The 19040-nt window shown below is 43.9% G+C and overlaps 1 long non-coding RNA gene across 1 annotated transcript; it reads right to left on the bottom strand.

Moving 5' to 3' along the window:
• Positions 1–1469: 1469 nt before the first annotated feature.
• LOC139410247 (uncharacterized) lies at positions 1470–2722 on the bottom strand. The gene is made up of 4 exons (XR_011634462.1): positions 2696–2722; positions 2292–2422; positions 1860–2008; positions 1470–1514 (listed from the first exon to the last, which is right to left on the bottom strand). It is a non-coding gene; the product is annotated as an uncharacterized lncRNA (long non-coding RNA).
• Between the last annotated feature and the right edge of the window lie 16318 nt (positions 2723–19040).

Raw genomic sequence — 19040 nt, 5'->3', positions numbered from 1 at the left:
TTAGCAGATGTTAATGCGAGTGTAGCGAAATGCTTGTGCTTCTAGTTCCGACAAGGCAGTAGTAACCAACGAGTAATCTAACCTAACAATTCCAAAACTACTACCTTATACACACAAGTGTAAAGGGATAAAGAATATGTACATAAAGATATATGAATGAGTGATGGTACAGAACGGCATAGGCAAGATGCAGTAGATGGGATGAGTTCAGTATATACATATGAGATGAGTAATGTAGGGTATGTAAACATAAAAGTGCCATTGTTTAAAGTGGCTAGTGATACATGTATTACATAAAGATGGCAAGATGCATTCGATGGTATAGAGTACAGTATATACATATGAGATGAGTAATGTAGGGTATGTAAACATTATATTAAGTATGAGAACAATGTCATACAATAGATACTAGTCTCAGGCTCTCATACAGTTGCACTGATGTGAATGAAATATTAACTATAAACTATAAAATGTTGTAACAGTCAACTTATTTTACTGTAGGCCTTCTGCTTGCCACTACTTTGAATGCCATGCTGCAGTAATACTTGAAGTGGTGAACCACAAGTATTTCCTATAAAAAAACAAGACCCTAAATAAACTCCTTTGTGATGTTTAATTTCAACCCTACCTGATCTGGATGGTCAGCATCACAGAACGTTAGGAGGAGCTGACGGAATGTTGGTAATTTCAGTGGAACCTCGTGTCTCAGAAACGCCTGAGTGATCTGTGATTGGCTGATGGTCCCTTTGAGGGCAGAGTCAATTGCAACCACTTCCTCCTGAATGGTCCTCAGGGGTGAAGAAGCCTGCCAGTCAGCCAGCTGCTCACTGATTGCCAATGAGAGACAGTCTTCCTGTTCTTCCTCTGGTAGATCTCTCTGTGTGGATGTGGGGAAAGGAGGGTACTTAGTAAGTTATACAATTGAATGCATTCAATTGAAATGTGTCTTCCACATTTAACCCAACCCTTCTGAATCAGAGAGGTGCGGGGGGCTGCCATAATCGACATCCACGTCTTCGGTGCCCGTGGAACAGTGGGTTAACTGCCTTGCTCAAAGAGTTTTACCTTGTCAGCTCGGTGATTCGATCCAGCAACCTTTCAGATACTGGCCCAACGCTCTAACCACTAGTGAGCTACATAGAAATATATTTATATAGAATGATTCTATTTCTATGGTGGGGAATCAGAATAAGCCTTTGTTGAGCTCCACACCAGTAGGACGTGATAATCAGTAGAAATAAACAATGCCATACAACTTCATGAAGCGTGGGTATCATCTGTTTTATGTATGAAAGTGGTGATCACTGTGCAGACCACGGTTTTGTTTGAGTAAAATAAAAATGAAATCAAGTGATCACAGTTAGGCCGTAGTTTGGACTAACCTTTTCCTCCTCAGATGCCTTTGCTGCTGTTCCTACTTTGAGTTCAGTTCTTATGTCAGCTGGGTTATTCTGATGGATGTTGGACAGGGAACGGTCACCAGAGGGAGCTGTCATACACAGCCTGTTTGAGGCCTGTAAAGTGAACCCAACACAGTGTTTTGAGCTCTCCACTAGAAAGATACAGCTCACTGTGCACAATGTACTATACACATCAATGAAATCCCGTAACCATAGGGTTTATGTCACCTTTGTCTATCTATCTTGAAATATACTACTCATTCAATGTCATTTTTTTCACTATGTATTATTGTTATATATTTTATTTTTTTATTCAACATTTAAAAGAGGGTAGATACCATTTTTTTAATAATGTACAATTGTGTATTTTTCTAAGCTACATGATAATACATAATAATAATAATAATAACATAACTTAATAACATAAGTATAACCCCTATATTACTGTTCAGGGTTTACCTTGTGGAGCTCAGCCTGAAAAGCTGACCCCACACCCCCCCTCAGCCTCAGCTTGTCTGTGTGACCTGGTCACTATAGAGTCCTGTTTGTCTGGTGGTTCCTTCATCACATTATCCACAACGGCCAGAGGAATAGCTGCTTTATTCACCCTTGTGCAAAGTTAAAGAGACATGCATCGAGATCCAGTTAAGTCACAGTAATAAGCATGTGTAAGATGTAGTGTTTTGATGCAGAATTACCATTGAGACTTTACTGCTACTTTACTTTAGATTTCTGTTTCTCACAAGAATGAAAAGTAAAGTATTCAATCTGTTGTATAGTATTCTATGTTTTTCTATTCTATTCCAATCTATTGTATGTTATTCTATTCTATTTTATGCCATTCCATTCTTAGAACACAGCTTGATCTTTGATCGACCTGATTCAACTCACTTGTCTGTCTCTTCTGTGATGAAATACTTGACCTGTTTGCTGCCTATGATCTTGACTAGTCTGGGGACTGCTTTAGTTCCAGAGGTATTTCTCAGGGCCATGATACAGGTAATGAGATATGTAGGGATCCCCTAGAGAGAGATGGAGGGAGAGGAAAACAGGTCAGATTCAATTGGTCAGAATAGATTACAGAGCAGAAGAAGGCAGTCAAGGTTTCACAGAATTCTTCCCTGAAAATGATAAATGAAATAATTTGACTGTTTGTCCATTGTTCTGAGTGCTATGATTATTTAACCACCTCTCTTCTACACAGCATTGTGAAAGATATTTGGCTGTGTTCCATATTGGACACAGGCCAATGCCTCACAGCCACTACATATCACAGAGTAAAGAGTATTACTCACATGAGCAATTAGTCCTTACACGTCCACACCTAGGCTATATGTTAACCTTTGAAAATCACCATGTAGATTATTTCACCATGAGCTATGTCCATCATCTCAATCAATCATCAGGTGCTAATGTACTGTACTGTGAAGCCCTCTGTGTGAAGGGTGAAGCTAGGTAGACCGTCTCATAAAACTTCTGGCTTCTGTGCTGTGTATGTCCTTTCTGCACCTTGGTTACCTGCCTTATCCCGCCTCTCCCCTGAGCTGTGAGCAGAGCAGCAACATAGGCCCAGTGCTCAGCAGGCTCATAATCAATAATGGAAAATGAAAACGAGCATTTCTTATTGGACAACTTTCTTGTTGGACAGACAGTTCCTAAGCATTCGGGCCATTTTTTTTCTTGTTTGTGCCTAATGAATACGACCCAGATGACCTTGTGTGTGTCAAATGACTAGCTGGCCTGGGTGAGAGAGTTATCTAAGTGTCCAGACTTTGGTGATTTATGGCAGTGTGTTTTTATTGACACGGCCTGCATCAGGGAAAAATAATAAAGCATGGGGACGGGGAAACAGAGAGCAAGATGAACAGGACCGAATGGAGAGAGAGAGAAATAACTTGTTTTTAAGATCCATTGCTAGTCAGTTCAAATGAATCATTACAATGAGGTGGTGGTGCATGGTTTTGCCACCCCATGGAACTTCCATAGCCTTGAACACACCTGTCGAACATAATCTTTTTTTGTTTTTGTTTATCCGTTTTTGTTTATTTATTTTATTTCGCTTTTGTTTATTTATTTTTCAGTTTTTGTTGATCAGGTTTCTCTAAAATCTTATGTCATATCCTGTGATAAAAAATTTTTTCTTTGTGTGTTTGTTTGTTTGGAAACAACTGAGTGTGCCGTTCCCATTCTAAAGCCCATTCTAGCTTTACCGAAAAGGGAAATCTGTCCTACTACTTGAGCCAGACTAACTGTGAATTCATTAAATCATCATTAATTGGAATGGATTTCTAATTAAATGTGTGTCCATGATAAGGAATCAGGCCTAACTCTTGATAAGAGGCCTGGATATAGATAAAGAGGGAGCCTAATTGACATACTTACTTTATATTCCTTATGGAAAACAGTCTGAATCATTCAAGTTCTAGTACCATTGTAATCTTTTGATTAAGTCATGGAATACAGCACAGAATTTTTTGCCATATCTGGCATTTGGACTCCACCATTCTAGTGTCCATTGCTCATGTTTCTTGGGCCAATCAAGTCTCTTCTTATTATTGGTGTCCTTTAGTAGTTGTTTTTTTGCAGCAATTCGACCATGAAGGACTGATTCAAGCAGTCTCCTCTGAACAGTTGATGTTGAGATTTGTCTGTTACTTGAACTCTGTGAAGCATTCATTTGCTGCAATAGCCCAAATAGGGCAATCTTCTGTATACCAACCCTACCGTGTCACAACACAACTGGTTGTGAGAATGCCAAGAGTGTGCAAAGCTGTCATCAAGGCAAAGGGTGTCTACTTTGAAGAATCTCAAATATAAAATATAAACACTTTTTTTGGTTGCTAGATGTGTCCATATGTGTTATTATAGTTGTGATGTCTTCACTATTATTCCACAATGTGGAAAATAGTAAAAATAGAGAAAAACCCTAGAATGTGTAGGTGTGGCCAAACTTTTGATTGATACTGTACAGTGCCTTGCGAAAGTATTCGGCCCCCTTAAACTTTGCGACCTTTTGCCACATGTCAGGCTTCAAACATAAAGATATACAACTGTATTTTTTTGTGAAGAATCAACAACAAGTGGGACACAATCATAAAGTGGAACGACATTTATTGGATATTTCAAACTTTTTTAACAAATCAAAAACTGAAAAATTGGGCGTGCAAAATTATTCAGCCCCTTTACTTTCAGTGCAGCAAACTCTCTCCAGAAGTTCAGTGAGGATCTCTGAATGATCCAATGTTGACCTAAATGACTAATGATGATAAATACAATCCACCTGTGTGTAATCAAGTCTCCGTATAAATGCACCTGCACTGTGATAGTCTCAGAGGTCCGTCAAAAGCACAGAGAGCATCATGAAGAACAAGGAACACACCAGGCAGGTCCGAGATACTGTTGTGAAGAAGTTTAAAGCCGGATTTGGATACAAAAATATTTCCCAAGCTTTAAACATCCCAAGGAGCACTGTGCAAGCGATAATATTGAAATGGAAGGAGTATCAGACCACTGCAAATCTACCAAGACCTGGCCGTCCCTCTAAACTTTCAGCTCATACAAGGAGAAGACTGATCAGAGATGCAGCCAAGAGGCCCATGATCACTCTGGATGAACTGCAGAGATCTACAGCTGAGGTGGGAGACTCTGTCCATAGGACAACAATCAGTCAGTCGTATATTGCACAAATCTGGCCTTTATGGAAGAGTGGCAAGAAGAAAGCCATTTCTTAAAGATATCCATAAAAAGTGTCGTTTAAAGTTTGCCACAAGCCACCTGGGAGACACACCAAACATGTGGAAGAAGGTGCTCTGGTCAGATGAAACCAAAATTGAACTTTTTGGCAACAATGCAAAACGTTATGTTTGGCGTAAAAGCAACACAGCTGAACACACCATCCCCACTGTCAAACATGGTGGTGGCAGCATCATGGTTTGGGCCTGCTTTTCTTCAGCAGGGACAGGGAAGATGGTTAAAAATGATGGGAAGATGGATGGAGCCAAATACAGGACCATTCTGGAAGAAAACCTGATGGAGTCTGCAAAAGACCTGAGACTGGGACGGAGATTTGTCTTCCAACAGGACAATGATCCAAAACATAAAGCAAAATCTACAATGGAATGGTTGAAAAATAAACATATCCAGGTGTTAGAATGGCCAAGTCAAAGTCCAGACCTGAATCCAATCGAGAATCTGTGGAAAGAACTGAAAACTGCTGTTCACAAATGCTCTCCATCCAACCTCACTGAGCTCGAGCTGTTTTGCAAGGAGGAATGGGAAAAAATTTCAGTCTCTCGATGTGCAAAACTGATAGAGACATACCCCAAGCGACTTACAGCTGTAATCGCAGCAAAAGGTGGCGCTACAAAGTATTAACTTAAGGGGGCTGAATAATTTTGCACGCCCAATTTTTCAGTTTTTGATTTGTTAAAAAAGTTTGAAATATCCAATAAATGTCGTTCCACTTCATGATTGTGTCCCACTTGTTGTTGATTCTTCACAAAAAAATACAGTTTTATATCTTTATGTTTGAAGCCTGAAATGTGGCAAAAGGTCGCAAAGTTCAAGGGGGCCGAATACTTTCGCAAGGCACTGTATATGCAAAAGTATGTGGACACCTCTTCAAATTAGTGGATTTGTCTTCAAATTTGATTTGTCTACTAGCCACAACTGTTGCTGACAGGTGTATAAAATCGAGCACACAGCCATGCAATCTCCATAGACAAACATTGGCAGTAGAATGGCCTTACTGAAGAGCTCAGTGACTTTAAACCTGGCACCGTAATAGGATGCTAACTTTCCAACAAGTCAGTTCATCAAATTTCTGCCCTGCTAGAGCTTCCCCGGTCAACTGTAAGTGCTGTTATTGTGAAGGTGAAACATCTAGGAGCAACAATGGCTCAGCCATGAGGCGGTAGGCCACACAAGCTCACAGAACGGGGCCGCCAAGTGCTGAAGCACTTTACGCATAACAATCGACACTCACTACCGAGTTGCAAACTGGAAGTAACGTCAACACAAGAACTGGTATTCGGGATCTTCATGAAATGGGTTTCATCGCCGAACAGCCGCACACAAGCCTAAGCTCACCATGTGCAATGCCAAGCATCGGTTGGAGTGGTGTAAAGCTCGACGGCAACTGACACTTGAGCAGTGGAAACGCATTCTATGATGTGATGAATCACCCTTCACCATCTGGCAGTCCGACGGACAAACCTGGGTTTGGCGAATGCCAGGAGAACGCTTCTTCCCCCAATGCATAGTGCCAACTCTAAAGTTTGGTGGAGGAGGAATAATGGTCTGGGGCTGTTTTTCATGGTTTGGGCTAGGCCCTTTAGTTCCAGTGAAGGGAAATCTTAATGTTGCAGCATACAATGACATTCTAGACAATTCTGTGCTTGACTGGCCTACACAGAGTCCTGACCTCAACCCCATCAAACAGCTTTGGGATGAATTGGAACACAGACTGCAAGCCAGGCCTAATCGCCCAACATTAGTGCCCAACCTCACTAATGCTCTTGTGGCTGACCGGAAGCAAGTCCCTGCAGCAATGTTCCAACATCTAGAAGAGTGGAGGCTTTTATGGCAGCAAAGGGGGGACCAACTCCATATTAATGATTTTGGAATGAGATGTTCGACGAGCAGGTACTTTTGTTCATGTAGTGTATATAGCCAGTGGGACATTGCCTGCCTGCCTGCTTTGCCTGCCTTTTGTGCTGTTCCCTTGAAGGGTTTGGGGGCCTAGGATACACATTTCTCAATATAGTCTACTACCCCAATGTGGTCCCCCCTTTGATTTGCAGGAATTAAACCGTGAACCCACGGTAATGACTGTGGAAATGACTCCTCATTCTTCAGTGCATTGTCAGTCTCTACACGCCCCCATCCCCCTTTAAACGTCCTAATACGATTGAAGTGTGAAAGTCAAATGGTAAATCCCTGATCTTAATGATCAAACGAGCACTCACAAAAAGGCTAAGCAGGTGTGTGCGTGCGGTGCAGTTCGGAAAAGAGAAGAGAGATTCAGCGGATATCGGACACCAGTTAATTAAGGGCCCGATTACAGACGGCAGAATCCTCAAAGGTGCATTTGGGTAGGTGTGGGTAAAGCGTGAAATCACTATCCAAACTGAAAAGTCAGTCGACGTGAAGCGTTCAACCACAGACTACTAGAGGAAACGAGGAAAGACTTGAGGCAAGATGATGCTTTAAACCAGTCACTCTCCTACATGCAGCCATGCACTAGCATTTTGTTTGTTAATAAACCAAAATACTTCCTTTACTCCTCTCCTAATCTCAGAAACCCATAACTAAAATATCATGTAGTTGCATCAGATGTTACAATACCATTTATGTTATGTTGTCTGTCCATAAGAGGTTAATAATCTACAGATAAAAAACACATTCCAGATACCTCGTGGGAGGGACCATTCAATCAAACCTAGTAGGTAAGTTCAAACAGTAATGTAACATATGTCAGCTAATGTGACATAACTGTAGACCAAAACCATAAACTAAAATGACATACCTTTATAAGTAAAATGCATAAATGACAATATTTAACTATGTTAAATGATACTGAATTTTATTGAACTGTGGATCCTATGTTGGGTTGGACATGCATGGGGTATTGAATCAAGAGACTTACAGTTTGTTCAGCAGGAGACACTGCACTAGACAGGAAAGAAGTATGTTACGACAGGAGACGCCCTAAACAGGAAGGAAGGATGTTATAACAGGAGACACTGCCTTAGACAGGAAGGAAGGATGTTATGACAGGAGACACTGCCCTAGACAGGAAGGAAGGATGTTATGACTGGAGACACTACCCTAGACAGGAAGGAAGGATGTTATGACAGAAGACACCCTAAACAGGAAGGAAGGATGTTACCACAGGAGACGCCCTAAACAGGAAGGAAGGATGTTATGACTGGAGATGTTGCCCTAAACAGGAAGGATGTTTTGACAGGAGACACTACCCTAAACAGGAAGGAAGGATGTTATGACAGGAGACACTGCCCTAGACAGGAAGGAATGATGTTATGACAGGAGACACTGCCCTAGACAGGAAGGAAGGATGTTACAACAGGAGATACTACCCTAGACAGGAAGGAATGATGTTACAACAGGAGACACTACCCTAGACAGGAAGGAAGGATGTTACAACAGGAGACACTGCCCTAGACAGGAAGGAAGGATGTTACAACAGGAGATACTACCCTAGACAGGAAGGAATGATGTTACAACAGGAGACACTACCCTAGACAGGAAGGAAGGATGTTACAACAGGAGACACTACCCTAGACAGGAAGGAAGGATATTACAACAGGAGACACTACCCTAGACAGGAAGGAAGGATATTACAACAGGAGACACTACCCTAGACAGGAAGGAAGCATATTACAACAGGAGACACTACCCTAGACAGGAAGGAAGGATATTACAACAGGAGACACTACCCTAGACAGGAAGGAAGGATGTTACAACAGGAGACACTACCCTAGACAGGGAGGAAGGATGTTACACCAGGAGACACTGCCCTAGACAAGAATGAAGGATGTTACAACAGGAGACACTGCCCTAGACAGGGAGGAAGGATGTTACAACAGGAGACACTACCCTAGACAGGGAGGAAGGATGTTACACCAGGAGACACTGCCCTAGACAGGGAGGAAGGATGTTACACCAGGAGACACTGCCCTAGACAAGAATGAAGGATGTTACAACAGGAGACACTACCCTAGACAGGGAGGAAGGATGTTACAACAGGAGACACTACCCTAGACAAGAATGAAGGATGTTACAACAGGAGACACTACCCTAGACAGGGAGGAAGGATGTTACACCAGGAGACACTACCCTAGACAGGGAGGAAGGATGTTACACCAGGAGACACTACCCTAGACAGGAAGGAAGGATGTTACACCAGGAGACACTACCCTAGACAGGGAGGAAGGATGTTACACCAGGAGACACTGCCCTAGACAGGGAGGAAGGATGTTACACCAGGAGACACTACCCTAGACAGGGAGGAAGGATGTTACACCAGGAGACACTGCCCTAGACAGGGAGGAAGGATGTTACACCAGGAGACACTGCCCTAGACAGGGAGGAAGGATGTTACAACAGGAGACACTACCCTAGACAGGGAGGAAGGATGTTACACCAGGAGACACTGCCCTAGACAAGAATGAAGGATGTTACACCAGGAGACACTGCCCTAGACAGGGAGGAAGGATGTTACACCAGGAGACACTACCCTAGACAGGGAGGAAGGATGTTACACCAGGAGACACTAACCTAGACAGGGAGGAAGGATGTTACACCAGGAGACACTACCCTAGACAGGGAGGAAGGATGTTACACCAGGAGACACTGCCCTAGACAGGAAGGAAGGATGTTACAACAGGAAACACTGCCCTAGACAGGGAGGAAGGATGTTACACCAGGAGACACTGCCCTAGACAGGGAGGAAGGATGTTACACCAGGAGACACTACCCTAGACAGGGAGGAAGGATGTTATAACAGGAGACACTACCCTAGACAGGAAGGAAGGATATTACAACAGGAGACACTACCCTAGACAGGAAGGAAGGATGTTACAACAGGAGATACTACCCTAGACAGGAAGGAAGGATGTTACAACAGGAGACACTACCCTAGACAGGGAGGAAGGATGTTACAACAGGAGACACTACCCTAGACAGGGAGGAAGGATGTTACACCAGGAGACACTACCCTAGACAGGGAGGAAGGATGTTACACCAGGAGACACTGCCCTAGACAGGAAGGAAGGATGTTACAACAGGAGATACTGCCCTAGACAGGGAGGAAGGATGTTACACCAGGAGACACTGCCCTAGACAGGGAGGAAGGATGTTACACCAGGAGACACTACCCTAGACAGGGAGGAAGGATGTTACACCAGGAGACACTACCCTAGACAGGAATGAAGGATGTTATAACAGGAGTCACACAGCCCTAGACAGGAAGGAAGGATGTTACACCAGGAGACACTACCCTAGACAGGAAGGAAGGATGTTACACCAGGAGACACTACCCTAGACAGGGAGGAAGGATGTTACACCAGGAGACACTACCCTAGACAGGGAGGAAGGATGTTACACCAGGAGACACTACCCTAGACAGGAATGAAGGATGTTATAACAGGAGTCACACAGCCCTAGACAGGAAGGAAGGATGTTACACCAGGAGACACTGCCCTAGACAGGAAGGAAGGATGTTACACCAGGAGACACTACCCTAGACAGGGAGGAAGGATGTTACACCAGGAGACACTACCCTAGACAGGGAGGAAGGATGTTATAACAGGAGTCACACAGCCCTAGACAGGAAGGAAGGATGTTATAACAGGAGACACTACCCTAGACAGGAAGGAAGGATGTTACAACAGGAGACACTACCCTAGACAAGAATGAAGGATGTTACAACAGGAGACACTACCCTAGACAGGGAGGAAGGATGTTACAACAGGAGACACTACCCTAGACAGGAATGAAGGATGTTACAACAGGAGACACTACCCTAGACAAGGAGGAAGGATGTTATAACAGGAGTCACACAGCCCTAGACAGGAAGGAAGGATGTTACACCAGGAGACACTACCCTAGACAGGAAGGAAGGATGTTACAACAGGAGACACTACCCTAGACATGAATGAAGGATGTTACAACAGGAGACACTACCCTAGACAGGGAGGAAGGATGTTACACCAGGAGACACAGCCCTAGACAGGGAGGAAGGATGTTATAACAGGAGACACACAGCCCTAGACAGGAAGGAAGGATGTTACACCAGGAGACACTGCCCTAGACAAGAATGAAGGATGTTATAACAGGAGTCACACAGCCCTAGACAGGAAGGAAGGATGTTATAACAGGAGTCACACAGCCCTAGACAGGAATGAAGGATGTTACAACAGGAGACACTACCCTAGACAGGGAGGAAGGAAGTTACACCAGGAGACACTACCCTAGACAGGAAGGAAGGATGTTATAACAGGAGTCACAGCCCTAGACAGGGAGGAAGGATGTTATAACAGGAGTCACACAGCCCTAGACAGGAATGAAGGATGTTATAACAGGAGTCACACAGCCTTGACAAGAATGAAGGATGTTATAACAGGAGACACTACCCTAGACAGGGAGGAAGGATGTTACACCAGGAGACACTGCCCTAGACAGGAAGGAAGGATGTTATAACAGGAGTCACACAGCCCTAGACAAGAATGAAGGATGTTATAACAGGAGTCACACAGCCCTAGACAGGAAGGAAGGATGTTATAACAGGAGTCACACAGCCCTAGACAGGAATGAAGGATGTTATAACAGGATTCACACAGCCCTAGACAGGAATGAAGGATGTTATAACAGGAGTCACACAGCCCTAGACAGGAATGAAGGATGTTATAACAGGAGTCACACAGCCCTAGACAGGAATGAAGGATGTTATAACAGGAGTCACACAGCCCTAGACAGGAATGAAGGATGTTATAACAGGAGTCACACAGCCCTAGACAGGAATGAAGGATGTTATAACAGGAGTCACACAGCCTTGACAGGAAGGAAGGATGTTACACCAGGAGACACTGCCCTAGACAGGAAGGAAGGATGTTATAACAGGAGTCACACAGCCCTAGACAGGGAGGAAGGATGTTATAACAGGAGTCACACAGCCCTAGACAGGGAGGAAGGATGTTATAACAGGAGTCACACAGCCCTAGACAGGAATGAAGGATGTTATAACAGGAGTCACACAGCCCTAGACAGGAATGAAGGATGTTATAACAGGAGTCACACAGCCCTAGACAGGAATGAAGGATGTTATAACAGGAGTCACAGCCCTAGACTGGGAGGAAGGATGTTATAACAGGAGTCACACAGCCCTAGACAGGAATGAAGGATGTTATAACAGGAGTCACACAGCCCTAGACAGGGAGGAAGGATGTTATAACAGGAGTCACACAGCCCTAGACAGGAAGGAAGGATGTTATAACAGGAGTCACACAGCCCTAGACAGGGAGGAAGGATGTTATAACAGGAGTCACACAGCCCTAGACAGGAATGAAGGATGTTACAACAGGAGACACTGCCCTAGACAAGAATGATGGATGTTATAACAGGAGTCACACAGCCCTAGACAGGAATGAAGGATGTTACAACAGGAGTCACACAGCCCTAGACAGGAATGAAGGATGTTACAACAGGAGTCACACAGCCCTAGACAAGAATGAAGGATGTTATAACAGGAGTCACACAGCCCTAGACAAGAATGAAGGATGTTATAACAGGAGTCACACAGCCCTAGACAGGAATGAAGGATGTTACAACAGGAGTCACACAGCCCTAGACAGGAATGAAGGATGTTACACCAGGAGACACTGCCCTAGACAAGAATGAAGGATGTTACACCAGGAGTCACACAGCCCTAGACAAGAATGAAGGATGTTACACCAGGAGTCACACAGCCCTAGACAGGAAGGAAGGATGTTACACCAGGAGACACTACCCTAGACAGGAAGGAAGGATGTTATAACAGGAGTCACACAGCCCTAGACAGGAAGTAAGGATGTTACACCAGGAGACACTGCCCTTGACAGGAAGGAAGGATGTTATAACAGGAGTCACACAGCCCTAGACAGGAATGAAGGATGTTACAACAGGAGTCACACAGCCCTAGACAGGAATGAAGGATGTTATAACAGGAGTCACACAGCCCTAGACAGGAAGGAAGGATGTTATAACAGGAGTCACACAGCCCTAGACAAGAATGAAGGATGTTATAACAGGAGTCACACAGCCCTAGACAGGGAGGAAGGATGTTATAACAGGAGTCACACAGCCCTAGACAGGGAGGAAGGATGTTATAACAGGAGTCACACAGCCTTGACAAGAATGAAGGATGTTACAACAGGAGTCACACAGCCCTAGACAGGGAGGAAGGATGTTATAACAGGAGTCACACAGCCTTGACAAGAATGAAGGATGTTATAACAGGAGTCACACAGCCCTGACAAGAATGAAGGATGTTACAACTGGAGTCACACAGCCCTAGACAGGGAGGAAGGATGTTATAACAGGAGTCACACAGCCCTAGACAGGGAGGAAGGATGTTAAAACAGGAGTCACACAGCCCTAGACAGGGAGGAAGGATGTTATAACAGGAGTCACACAGCCTTGACAAGAATGAAGGATGTTATAACAGGAGTCACACAGCCTTGACAAGAATGAAGGATGTTACAACAGGAGTCACACAGCCTTGACAAGAATGAAGGATGTTACAACAGGAGTCACACAGCCCTAGACAGGAAGGAAGGATGTTATAACAGGAGACACACAGCCTTGACAAGAATGAAGGATGTTATAACAGGAGTCACACAGCCTTGACAAGAATGAAGGATGTTACAACTGGAGTCACACAGCCCTAGACAGGGAGGAAGGATGTTATAACAGGAGTCACACAGCCCTAGACAGGGAGGAAGGATGTTACAACAGGAGTCACACAGCCCTAGACAGGGAGGAAGGATGTTATAACAGGAGTCACACAGCCTTGACAAGAATGAAGGATGTTATAACAGGAGTCACACAGCCTTGACAAGAATGAAGGATGTTACAACAGGAGTCACACAGCCTTGACAAGAATGAAGGATGTTACAACAGGAGTCACACAGCCCTAGACAGGAAGGAAGGATGTTATAACAGGAGACACACAGCCTTGACAAGAATGAAGGATGTTATAACAGGAGTCACACAGCCCTAGACAGGAAGGAAGGATGTTATAACAGGAGACACACAGCCTTGACGTGATCAAGTTAACTGAAGTTGGATGATTGCGTCTTGACATTCTGCTGACTTCTAAAATCCCATACCAAATTGTAGATTTTTAAAGACCATTTTTCCCTCATTCTTGTTGACATGTGATCCTGATAGTCCCACGAAAGGAACAGCCTTGACGTTTCAGTCGTCTGAGCAGGATGCTTTATCATATGGAGTTCAAATTGTGTCCCCAAAAGTGTCTAAGTGAACGATAAGACAATAATGACGTGGTTGTGAATGATACAAAGTACACTAAGATTTTTCTGTCATTTCAACAGTAAAACACTGTAAGATGCACAGTATAATACCATAAATGTGTCTTACAGCATTCATGCTGTAGATTGCACTGCGTTATGGGTAAAATGCTGAAAAATATTCTTATTAACTGTAATTTGGAAGCCTCCTGTAAAAATGACTCTAACATACTGTATTTATTTACAAGAATAGCTTATGCCTTCTAGAGGTTCAAATGATCAGTTTCAGGTGACAACATTATGCTGTCAGGTGAGACACATGAAGCTCAGACAGTTTTAGTAAATATCTTCTTGAAGCAGCTGTGAAATGGAAGAATATTTTCAGCAGATGCTGGGTAGGTACGTTGACTTGTTTATAAGTATATTTATTGCTAGCTAACATTGACTTACTGTACATTTCCTTAGCTAACCTAACTAGACAGCTGGCAAATGGTATGCTCTAAATTGCTCGTAAATATCTAGCTGTGCAATGTAGAAAAACATCACCCATAGAAAAAGATTGTGATTATAGGCTGTATTCCAGCTCCTGAGTGCCATAGAAATACACTGAGCACAGATTCGTGACCGCTATGTTTCCACCATTACTACAGAGAAATGGCTTGTTTCTAGCAGTTGTAAAGATGACCCATATTTTGTTCGTATTGACGGGCCGCATCTTGCATAAACCAGGTTGTGGGCCGTATTCACGAGCTGCTAAAGCCGATGCGAATGACCAGTGCATTATGTGGTATTGAGGTGCTTGCCAGCCTAAGGTGCAGAGCAACTGGTCGGCTGTAGCCGGCGGCGGAAGCTAGCAACATGGCACATTTTTTCCCCGCCCAAGATGATACAGTATTTCAAGTAGGATAGCAGCCTACACAAGAAATAACTAATATTAGTCGCCATCTAGATGTCACCATGATATATTCTTCTCAAAGGGGAGAGCATAAATGACTCCAGGACAGAGTCCTTCCTAGGCTGTCACAACCCTGTGGGATTCCATTCACTTGGCTCTCATCTGCGCTACATATTGTAAGTCATCGTTTTGCAGGCCAGGAGTGTCCGTATAGCCTCTCCTGCATAGCCGTGGTAAGTAGGGATGCTGAGGGTGCTGCAGCAGCCCCTGAAAAATCGGAATATTATTTATATGTTTTTATTCACAAAAGTAGTGCACTGGGCCTTTAGTAGTCCTGCGTTAGTGGACCGATATAGCCGTCTGAAGCGCCGGGCAAAACGTTTTTCCAGCACCCCCACCCCCAAACTACTTCCTGCAGCTATGCTCTTCCACTATCCATTTGTTTAATTTAAACAATATTGTTCCATAATGTTACAGTATTAGCTAAACCTGTTCACTTTACCAGTAGTATGCAAACATCTGGTGGCACAGCTAGAAAGGAACATGTTGTGAGTCTGGTAAAATAATCTGTGATATTGTGTAGCCTATAGTGATGTTGTATTAGTTTGCTAGGGTTTGATGTAGGTGTATCTAGCAGTCTTATTTGTATTTGTTCAATGCCTCATTTGATTTCATAAACTAAAGTGAATATATGCTGTAGGTTCAAATCAACCCAAGATGATGAATCCTGAAGAAGTGCATGACAAGGTGGCCCAGAGGAAGCCAGCTGTTTATTCTCAATCCCTACCATGCCCCATTCTTCCAAGAGCTCACTGAGTTTGAATGAAGATCTCTAGTGAGGTAAGGACATATACACGACACCAGCTTGATATGTCCCTTGTCCCCTGTCTTTTTAACCACAGAGTAGCAGCCCTGGTGCTCTCTGTCTCTCATTCTATTATTTTTTTTTCTATGCTTGTCCTAGGGGTGAGAGGAGCTGACAAATCAGAATTGAGGAGGTTTGTTACAGGGCTCCATGAGGAACACCTAATGCTGCGCTGACTTCTCTCTCCTGGATGCTCTCCGGCCCAAACTGTCCTGTTATGCGTTTAGCAACTCCACCACCGCAGACCGCAAGGCACTTCAGAGGGTGATACACACACCCGAAAGCACCATTAGGTGCACACTGCTTGCCTTCCAGGACACCTACAACACCAGGTGTCGCAGGAAGGCCAAAAAGATCATCAGGGACCCGAGCCACGGCCTGTTCTCCCAGTTTCCATTACTCAGACACGGGCAGCACAAGAGCAATATGGCGAAAACTGGAAGCCGCTACTAGTCAGTTATCTGCTTTTTATTGTTTCACTTGGTCCCCACACTCCCTCTACGGTCGTTTAGTCAGCCTGCTGTTCCCACTATGGTCAATGTCCACCCCAATGGATATTTATTCATTCACAACTGCTACAGTTGTTATTATGTATATAGTACTATTTCTGTTTTTGTTTTTCTGTTTCTGCAACACTCACTACAGAGTCCCAAACTGTGTCTAGAAGCCACGTCAGCATAATAACTGTTCGTTGAGAGCTTTATGAAATATGTTTCCATGGACGAGCAGCTGCATACAAGCCTAAGATCACCATGCACAATGCCAAGCGTCAGCTGGAGTGATGTAAAGCTTGCCGTCATTGGACTCTGGAGCAGTGGAAACGCGTTCTCTGGAGCGATGATTTATTTTTTAATTTTTTTGTTTAACTAGGAAAGCCAATTAAGAACAAATTCTTATTTACAATGACGGCCTACCCTGGCGACGCTGGGCCAATTGTGCGCCGCCCTATGGGACTCACAATCACAGCTGGATGTGATTCAAACCAGGGACTGCAGTGATGCCTCTTGCACTGAGATGCAGTGCCTTAGACGGCAGCACCACTTGGGAGCCCCAAATGAATCATGCTTTACCATCTGGCAGTCCGACGGATGAATCTGGGTTTGGCGGATGCCAGGAGGACTCTACCTGTCTGAATGCATAGTGCCAACTGTAAAGTTGGTGGAGGAGGAATAATGGTCTGGGGCTATTTTTCATGGTTTGGGCTAGGCCCCTTAGTTCCAGTGAAGGAAAATCTTAACACTACTCCATACAATGACGTTCTAGACGATTCTGTGCATCCAACATAGTGGCATCAGTTTGGGGAAGGCCCTTTCCTTTTTTTGCATGACATTGCCCCTGTGCACAAAGCAAAGTCCGTACAGAAATGGTTTGTCGAGATCGGTGTGGGAGAACTTCACTGATTTGAAAAGAGTCCTGACCTCAACCCCATGGAACACCTTTGGTATGAATTGGAATGCCGACTGCGAGCCAGGCATAATCGGCCAACTTCAGTGCCCGACCTCACTAAAGCTCTTGTGGCTGAATGGAAGCAAGTCCCCGCAGCAATGTTCCAACATCTAGTGGAAAGCCTTCCCAGAAGAGTGGAGACTGTTATAGCAGCAAAGGGGGACCAACCGCATATTCATTTTTGACGAGCATGTAGTGTACTGTACGTGTTCACTTTTGTTACTTCTGTTGCCTAAATTCTGTTGTTAATGTTGTTACCACATTGAATAAATACATTTTATGTACAAATCTATTGTTTTTCTTACGTTTAGATTTCAGGTAAAATTTTACTGTGAATTTACAGCATTATCCTGGCACCAGAGTTGACAGCTTAATACTGTCATTTTACTTACAGTACTGTATTCCTTACTGTAAAACATTACAGTATCCCTGTAAATGTACAGCAAGGATGCTGTAATATGTCTTTACAGTAAGGAAAATAGTACTGTAATTTCTGCTGTAAAGCAAAAGCAAAAGTATTAAGTTGTCAACTGTGGTGCCATTATAATGCTGTAAATTTACAGGGAAAGGTTTTACAGTGCAGTAGAAACTTTTTTGGCACAAATGGAACTAACGGGGCTGTTTGTCCATCGTTTGCCCTGCTAATTAATTCGAACCTCTGTACACACACTCTTTTGACATAGATGAGGCTGGAGAAAATCAAAGCTCATTACAAAAGCAATACCTCCACGCCGCCTGTCCAGTGTCTAGTCATACATTAGTCAGATCTATTCACAAGCCCTGTATTGTAATGTGGCTTTCATTCCTTTGGCCTCATTTATGCGGCTGGCCGAAGGGAAGTGTGTGTGTGTGCGTGCGTACACTGTGTGTGTGTGTGCATGCACCGTGTGTGTGTCAGTGTATGTGTGCTCTTCTGTGCGTATGTGTGTGTTGTTGTGTGTGTGCATGTTCTTGTGTGCTTGTGTGTGCGCACACAGGCCATAATTGATTAGCAGGCAAATTAAACACAGGAGATAGATGGGGCCGGCCTGGCGATGGAGCAGAGGAGGAGGGTGACAGAATCACAGCTCTTTTTCTCTCCTTCTGAGTGAGTCATTCTTTTACAGAGGACCTACATTGGATTTGCTCTGGACAGTTAATGGCCGTCCGGGCAACCTAAACATGCACCCAGAAGACATCTCAATCTAAACATGCACCCAGAAGACATCTCAACCTAAACATGCACCCAGAAGACACCTCAACCTAAACATGCACCCAGAAGACATCTCAACCTAAACATGCACCCAGAAGACACCTCAACCTAAACATGCACCCAGAAGACATCTCAATATTAACATGCACCAAGAGGCCAGCTCAATCTAAACATGCACCCAGAAGACAGCTCAATCTAAACATGCACCCAGAAG

Source organism: Oncorhynchus clarkii, chromosome 5, assembly GCF_045791955.1.
Source record: "Oncorhynchus clarkii lewisi isolate Uvic-CL-2024 chromosome 5, UVic_Ocla_1.0, whole genome shotgun sequence".
Taxonomy (NCBI): Eukaryota; Metazoa; Chordata; class Actinopteri; order Salmoniformes; family Salmonidae; genus Oncorhynchus; species Oncorhynchus clarkii.
This window is presented reverse-complemented; position numbering and strand designations above follow the sequence as displayed.